This window comes from Cervus canadensis, chromosome 25 (genome assembly GCF_019320065.1).
Source record: "Cervus canadensis isolate Bull #8, Minnesota chromosome 25, ASM1932006v1, whole genome shotgun sequence".
Lineage (NCBI taxonomy): Eukaryota > Metazoa > Chordata > Mammalia > Artiodactyla > Cervidae > Cervus > Cervus canadensis.
Window position 1 is genome coordinate 35,975,509 of NC_057410.1, and position 8,398 is coordinate 35,983,906.

Sequence of the window (8,398 nt, forward strand, 5' to 3'; positions counted from 1 at the left end):
TGGCATAGGTTTGTGTGGTTGGGTTTGTATAGATGATTAGATTCATGTTATAGTATTTACAGAAAATGATAGTATCTATAGGCCACACTGGGGGGTGATGAAAAAGACTGCTCAACGTTAGATGGAGGTGTTCAAGCCCTGTCACTCCATTCCCACCAGGCTGCCCCAGGGGCCAAGTGGACCAAAATCCCCAGTAACTTCTGTGGTTCATCAGTGCCCCCAGGCACACTATTGGGAAGCCCTGCTGCTCATTAGGAGATTTGACAAGCTACTTACGGGCCAGGCAAAGAACTGCTAAAGGTGTGAGTTGACACGGAGGGTAAGGAGACATTCTCCCTGTCTCTTCATTAAACTCAGAGGTGTCTGGGCACCCCAAGGACCAGAACATTCAGTAGCATCTGTAGCTGAGATCTTGAATGCAGATACTGTTTCACAGTGACATCTGCATGTGAAGAAAAAGAACAGAACAGAATGTGTGGTGACTGAGGCTGACAGACTGGTTTATAAGAAACTATGAGTGAGATATTGTGATCTAGAAGGAACATATATTTGGTCATTCAGATGAGTAAAATATATTTCTCATGTATATTTGGTCTTTGTCCCAGGTTCCTGGCTCACAGCTTTCAAAACCCTTGGGATTTCCTGGGTAATGAGAGTTACAGAAGTCATAATATTTGGTCTTTTGTCCTCAGTTCTAGAAATTGCTTCAGAACCATAAAGGTGGAATAGATGCCTTTTTATTTATAACAAGGCCCTTTCCACTACAGCTGCATTTATGTTAATGAGGTGAATTTTGTAAGCGCTAAACATGGAGGCTGGCTGCCAAGGGAATCAAGCATGACTGGAGTGTTGGAACTTTTCGTCCCACCCCCAACCTCCGGGGAGTATGGGAGCTGGAGATTGCATTCAGTCATCAATGGCTAATGATGTAATTCATCATGCCAGTGTAATGAAGCCTCCCCAAAACCCCAAAGAGTGGGGTTTGGAGAGCTTCTGGGCTGGTGAACACATGGAGATATGGGGAGAACACTGCCCTTGGAGAGGACACTGTGGCTTCACGCGTTTTCCTCATGTCTTGCCCTAGGCATCTCTTTTGTCTGGCTGGTCCTGGGTTGTATCCTTTGTAATAAATTGGTTCTGGGTTTCCTGAGTTTTGTGAGTCACTCCATCAAATTAATCAAACCCAAGGAGGGAGTCCTGGGAACCTCTGGTTTATACTCCATCAATCAGAGGTATAAGTAACAATCTGGGTTTGCCACTGGCATCTGATATAGAGCATGGTCTTGTGGGACTGAGCCCTTTAGCAATGGAAACTGATGCAGTCTCAGAGTGGATAGTGTCTGAATGGAGCTGAATGGCAGGACACCAGCTGGTGCTGGAGAATTGTCTGTTGGTGCTATGAGGAAACCCCTCTCCCATCAGGAACTAGTGACCAGAGCCCCTTTAATGAGGCACCCTTTGGGGGACACAAGAAAAAATTTTAGGATACTTGAAGCTATTAGAGGAAACTTTTAACCCAAGAGAGAGCTGAGTCACAAGAACTACTTCTCAGGGAGCTGGAAGGGTTAAACGAGATAAGTCATATGAAGTCTGGTGCACACTACGTGCTCCATAAGTGGTAAGAGGGGTGCATGTAATAGGTCTTCTATTAAATCTCTGTGAACAGAAAATAACTGCAACATATTTAAACCAACAAAGAATTGTGTGCATGCAGGGGTGTGTGTGTGTGTGTGTGTGTGTGTGTGTGTGTGTGTGTGTGCATGCGCACGCAGAATGTGGGCTGTGGTGGTGTAGTGTTTATCGTAAAAAAAATAGTTATTTCATGGTGCCTGAGGGCTAGAACCTACCTGACCCTCAGGAGGGACTGGAACCTAAAACTGCAAAACCATTCAGAACTCACGCAATTTCAATGAGTGAATTTCTCTATGGATCAATTTACTCAGCTTGTGAGTCCACTTGGTGGGTAGAAACGGCACAGCACAACCCTTGCATGCCCCTCCTCTTCCATCCAGATGGGGAACTCCTTAAGGCATTATCCCCAGAAGAATATCTGACTGGCCTAATTCGGGTGAGGTGTCCAAACATTCTTTGAGTGAGCTACGGCCTGGAGTGTGGAACCCCGTTGCGTGAACACAGACCCTTGGCACCCCGCCTGTGATCAGGGTGAGCAGATACCCCACGTGTTTCTACCTCAGGACTTACAGAGGTCTCAGTGAGGAAGAGAGAGCGCACTCATCTTAGGATAACTTGAGGAAAGTGTAAGAAAAGGACTACTCACAAGGTGAGCAGGCTGTAGGGAGCAGGAACAAGATGGTAGTCAAGCTGGGCTGTCCCCAGCCCTGGACCCAACCAGAAAAGAAGGAATGGCTAGCAGAACCCAAGGGGAAGTGTGCGATTCTTCTATGGGATGCAGCAGCATGAGATGACCCTGCAAGGATGGAGCCTGGAAAATAGGTTCCCTCACATCACTCACCTCCTTCCCTCGAATCACTTGCAAGTCACTCCGTGGCTGAACCAGGAGGTAAGGGAGATGTTTGTCCTATCACCTCCACAGGCCTGCCCACTGGGGAGGAGAGCAGGAGGAGAAGGTAGAGATGTGTCTGGAGGGCAGAGGGACATCCTGATCCTTTTCACATCATTTACTAACAGCAAAGGAAGTCACTCCTCTACCTAATATTCAATGGCTCTCTTTAGAAAACAAACCATCAAGCTTATAGCATCGGACCCATCATGGGACCCTAATCACCATAATCCCCATTTCAATCAAAATAAGCTATTAACCATTCTCTCTGTGTGTGTTAGTCGCTCAGTCATGTCCAACTCTACGACCCCATGGACTGTAGCCCGCCAGGGTCCTCTGTCCATGGAATCCTCCAGGCAAGAATATTGGAGTGGATTGCCATTTCTTTCTCCTGGGGATCTTCCCGACCCAGGGATTGAACCCAGGTCTCCTGTATTGCAGGCAGATTCTTTATCATCTGAGCCACCAGGGAAGCCATTTAACCATTCTACTTATTCCAAACTCCCACTGCTTGCCCTCCACCACATCCCACTTACCCAAGAAAAAATTCAAACCCCACCTACTTCCTAAGGTGTTCCATTGAACAATCTCTCCCCATCTCTGATTTCTCTAAACTCAGGGAGATTTGGTGCTAACTCATTTCCTACTTTGTGTTTTGACTTTTGTCCAGCTTATGCTCTCATTTCTGTATATACGTGAAAACATGCAGAGAGCATCACCCATAAAAGAAGCTCAGGAATGTTTGCTAAGTTGTTGAAGGAGGTTTGAAGAGTTTGGCAAACTTCATTTCTTCTGGAATGATGTTTCCTCTTTTAAGATTACATAATGGATTCTTTAAGCTTGAAACTTGGAAATACACAGTTCAACAAGTTAGAACATTTGTGAAAGGATTTATATCTATCTCACAACACTGGCACAGCTCTATGCCCTTAGGTTACTTTTGAAGAACTTTGATTTATTTTGACTGTATCTGAGAAAGGGTTGAAATTAACTAATACAAGAGTGAATCCCTCTCCTATCTCTTATACAGCAATAAGAGATGGACTTTAGATTATTAAAACCCATGTGGACTGTATCTTGACATGGTATTAACTTAAAATCAAGTCACGCAAGATAAAGCTGAAGGTGAGACTGAAAATATGCATACAATATTCTGTTTCATACCTTTTAACCTTATTCCAAGAATTCATTTAGGATCTGGAAAACCACCCAGTTTTCCAAGTGACCACATTAGAATCAGAAAGAAGTTCACCCTTTCGAGTCTCATATTCTCAAGTTCACCCTCAAAACTCATCTTTTTATTTAGAGACTTTTTCCTGCATGTGAAATTACTATTCAAGGCCACGCTGTTAAAATAGGGGTCATTAGCCTTTCTTATTTCTCAACCTACCATCTTTCCACCCTATCGCTTCTACTTTGCACTTGCTATCACTGATCCTCTCTACTCTTTTCTGTTCCCACATTTAGTGAAACGCCACACCACATCTCTCCTGCCTGCTTACAAAGCATTGAATTTTCCCGACCCTGGGGCTCTCTCGCAAAGCTGTGAGTACTTAATAAAGAAAACACAAGTAAATCAAGTAGGAGTTCAATGACGAGAATGACAATACCTGGAAAGGTTTGTGAGAAAGATCCAGTAAGATATCACAGGCCAAGCAGCAGCCCCTAGAGGCTCATGATAAATACAAAATAAACATTGACTCTACAGTTCTCTTCGTCATGAGGAAATGGCCTCGCTTTCCAAGATTATTCATCTTTGGGGGCCAGACAAAAAGCTGGGGTGGCTGCAATAAGCACTGAACACACCCAACACCTCCTATCTGTGCTTCTGGGCAAGACTTGCATGGCTGATGAAGAAGCAAGTTTGGAAAAGAACACGTCTTGGATCAGTGAGCTCCCGTTCCTTCGCACAGTGCTCACTTCATGCATAGCTGGCCACACAAACACGCTTAGGTGTTTCTCATTGACAGATTCCCTCTCTCTCTCAGGGTTCTGAATTCTTAAACTTTTAAGATCAAACTTCAGCTACAGTCCTACACTCTGCCTCTTGGGAGGTACACAGTACTTTCATGTCAAAAAGAGAGAAAGTTTAGCTGGGGAACTACCCCTCCGGCCTTGGTAACCAGTCTTTCTGGAAAAATACCAGACTATGACAGAAGAGCCCAACACTGAATTCCTAGCCAGCAAGAATTTTCTTCTCCTCTTTGAATTCTCCAGTTTCCTTCAAGTATACCACTGATCTTATCTTCCCTCTTCCCAAGCCCTAAAATCCTGCAGTGAATGGTAATAATAACAATAAATACACCAAATTACACCATGGCCAACTCTTGGCATATGCTGTCCCGTTCAGTTCTCATTATTAACTGTGATGTAGATATGAACATTATTTCTGTTTTACAGGTGAGCTGCTGAGGTTTAGGAAGTTAATTGCCTGAAGTCAAATTGCTGTTACATGGTGAAGCCAGAAGTTAAACTCATTTCTGAATGCAAAGCCAGTGCTTGTAACCTCTGTGCCTGACGGGACCTTCTGCATCCTAACCTTCCCTCTCACCTGGCTGGTTTTGATGACATTTTTTACTATATTCACTTAAGTATCTTGCTTTTGTCTGTTAGTCTATGACTATATAAATATCTGCTTTTAATTTCTTTTTTTTTTTTTTTTTTCCCACATGGCTTGCAGGATCTTAGTTCCCTGACCAGGGATTGAACCAGGGCCCATGGCAGTGAGAGCACCCAGTTCCCTATGATTTTATTTAATGCAGTTTAAAGCTCTACTCAACTCTATTTCAGATACAAAGAATTTTGCCCTTAATTTTCTCAAAACATAACTGTCTTTACCCAAATGAAGTGGACATCTATTTGAATAATAAATTCTGGTTTTACTTCCTTCTCCATACAAAATTAGTGAACATATTCGTAAAGCCCTGGACACAAGGCATTAGTCTTGTGGTTCTATTAACTGCTGGGCCCCTGAAAAGAACACCATATTAACTTATTGCTCAAGCAAAGCCGAGTTTGCTGCTCGTTGCAAAGAAGGAGAGCCCTGTATTGGCATCATCTTAGTGTGTCTCAGGGTAGAACTTCAAGGATGGGTATTTATAAGGTGAAGGTGAGATTTCCAGTGTGGGAACTTGCTTGTGGCTGGACCAAGTGTGTGACACACAATTTAAGACTGGTGAATTCAGCAAGGTGTAGGTTTTGAAATGACTCTTGATAAGTAAACAACTCCTTGATAAGCAATCTGGTTTTCCCAGTTGGGCTGTCTAGCCTTCAGAGGAATGAATTTTTAGGATATTCTTGAGACAGATATTTTGCAAGCTCTATCTTCTTGGGCAAGAACTTCCTAGCGTAGAAAGTTATGTTAATGGAGTCCTATTTTGTATAGTTGTAAGCAGATTTTCTCAGTTCTTTATGTCTCTTATCTGTAAATGGAGATGATTCTAGCACTTACCTCATAGAGCTATTATGAGGTTTAATGAGTTAATGGAGGTTAAGCACTTAGAAAAAGGACCTGGCACACAGAAGGTGTTATGTATGCATTTATCATCATCTTTACAACCTAGTACACTTTAATTAGTCTTGCCCATGCCAGATTGAGGAGGACTTTCGATCTAAATGGATTTTTAAGGATTTTTTTCTGATAAAATCAGATTTATAGCAATGATAGTTATCTGACAACTCCACATTACTTTGCTTTTTAAGCCATTCTGAATCAACAAAATTCATTACATTTGCATATATTGCCCTGACTTTTATCTTTCCTGAGTTCTAGATGTGTGTTTGCTGTCAGAGATGAAATTCCATTTCCCAAAGTGGAACTTCTTATCTCTAAATGAGTTCTTCCAGCACCCAACTTGGCATTACTAGAGCCACTCAAACGTAGGAGTGAAGACAATGCAGGTTCTGATTTCTATCCCATCCTCCCCTAGGCTCTTGTCAAAGGTCTCAGTCATTAAGCAAATATTAGGTGAATACCTTGTATGTTCCTGGTGCTCTGATTGGTATAGGGAATAAAATGGTAAGCAAAACAAATGTGCAACTTCTCACAAAGCGTACAGTCCATGGTAGAGATGGACACCAATCCTGTGTAAAGTTCCAATTGCCACAGGTTACAGAGACACAGGCATGTCAAGAGGACTGAGCCTGCTTGCATCCATATCATTGTAACTTGGGATTCAGAACTAAGGCCACCTACATCAACAAGACTGCATGATTTATTCCAATAATTCCTGCCCAGGGAGCTAAGACTTTACACTGGTAAATATCTTTATTGTTTGCTTTAGGAACTTCCTAAGAAAATCAATTTATCTGAACTTTAGCTGTTCAAACAGTCAATTCCTCAGGATAACAGAACTCTTCACTGTATAACTCCTTGCTTCAAGACCCCCAGCTCACTCTCAGTTCACTACTTCTAAATGATTAAATAAAGAACTTTGCCTGATCTCAACTGGATCCCCTTAAAACCACTTGAGTCAAGACCTCAAAACTCTATAATATCAGCTCCTGACTTCCCCTTTCTAAGTTTTACTTGAGTGACAGGTTATGCTGGTGGTCTTTTGGAGAGTCTATACTCAATAAATCATGACAAACTGAGGCTATGATATCAAAACACAGGGACAAGAGTGGGTAGCAAGAGACCTGGTCTAGAATGAGAGTGGGGAAGGAGAGCTCAGAAAGCTCTAGAGTAAATGATGTTGGAACTGAAAATTCAACACTGAGGAGGAATTAACTAGATAAAGAGTGAAGGAGGGCCTCTTCCACCTCTGGGATTCCAAGATGACCAAGGAAAGAATCAAGAATAATGGTTGGACCAACAAGGGCGCATGCAGCCTATTCGCTGCACCAACTGTGCCTGATGCCTGCCCGAGGATAAGTCTATTAAGAAGTTCTTTATTTAGAATACCGTAGAGCTCGCAGCCTTCAGGGACATTTTCAAAGCGAGTGTCTTTGATGCCCACATGCTTCCTAAGCTTCCATTACTGCATGCATTGTGCCATGCATAGTAAGGTAGTTAAGAATCGCTCTTGGAAGCCCCAAAGGACCGAACACCTCTACCTCGATTTAGACATCCAGGTGCTACCCCATGTCCTCCTCCGAAGCCCAAGTAAGAATCCAAGTCCTTAAAGACTAAAGAAATACTGGGTTCTCTGAAATGACAATAAAATGGAAATTATACTTTAAAAAAAACAGAGTGAGGGAGGGAGAGTGTTCCAGGCAAAGGCCTTGAATTGGGAGAGGACTGTATTTTTCTAGAATGGAGAGAAGTCTACTGGGGCTGGAGCAGCAAGAAGGATAGGAGGAAATGGAGGGTAGGAGGAAATGCCCAAGGAATGGGCAGAACCAGCCAGGTCATGAGGACCTTACATTATGTATTGAAGATTGGAGCTCTTATTCCTGAAAGTAAAGGGGCATGATTGAAGACCTTACAGCAGAAGCATGATAGGATCTGATCTGACACTTTTTTAAAAGTTCACTCTAGCTGTTGAGTGGATGGAGTGATTGTAGAGGAGCAAAAGTTGATTGGGAGATAGTTAAGAGCTGCTGCAGAACTCCAAAAAAAAAAAAAAACTAAGATGGATTTGTCACCTGCATTGTAATCCAAGTCCATCCTACACTCCCAGTTTAGTTTTTCACCATAGCCTCCTACCCTAGTCTAACTTAGACCATTCTCCTTTTTTGGCTGAACCACGCTGGCATGCGAGATCTTAGCTTCCTGACTAGGTATTGAACCTGTGCCCCCTGCACTGGAAGGCAGAGTCTTATGCCCTGGACTGCCAGAGAAGTCACTAATCTAGACCATCCTAACTCAACTCTAGGACCTAACTAGTTCTCTGATTTTGGTATCCTGTTCTATAAAATGGGCGAAATAATAACATA

The 8,398-nt window shown here is 42.8% G+C and overlaps 1 pseudogene; it reads left to right on the top strand.

Moving 5' to 3' along the window:
• The first annotated feature begins 7,297 nt into the window (after positions 1 to 7,297).
• On the top strand, positions 7,298 to 7,629 carry LOC122427186 (annotated as a pseudogene).
• Positions 7,630 to 8,398: the final 769 nt, after the last annotated feature.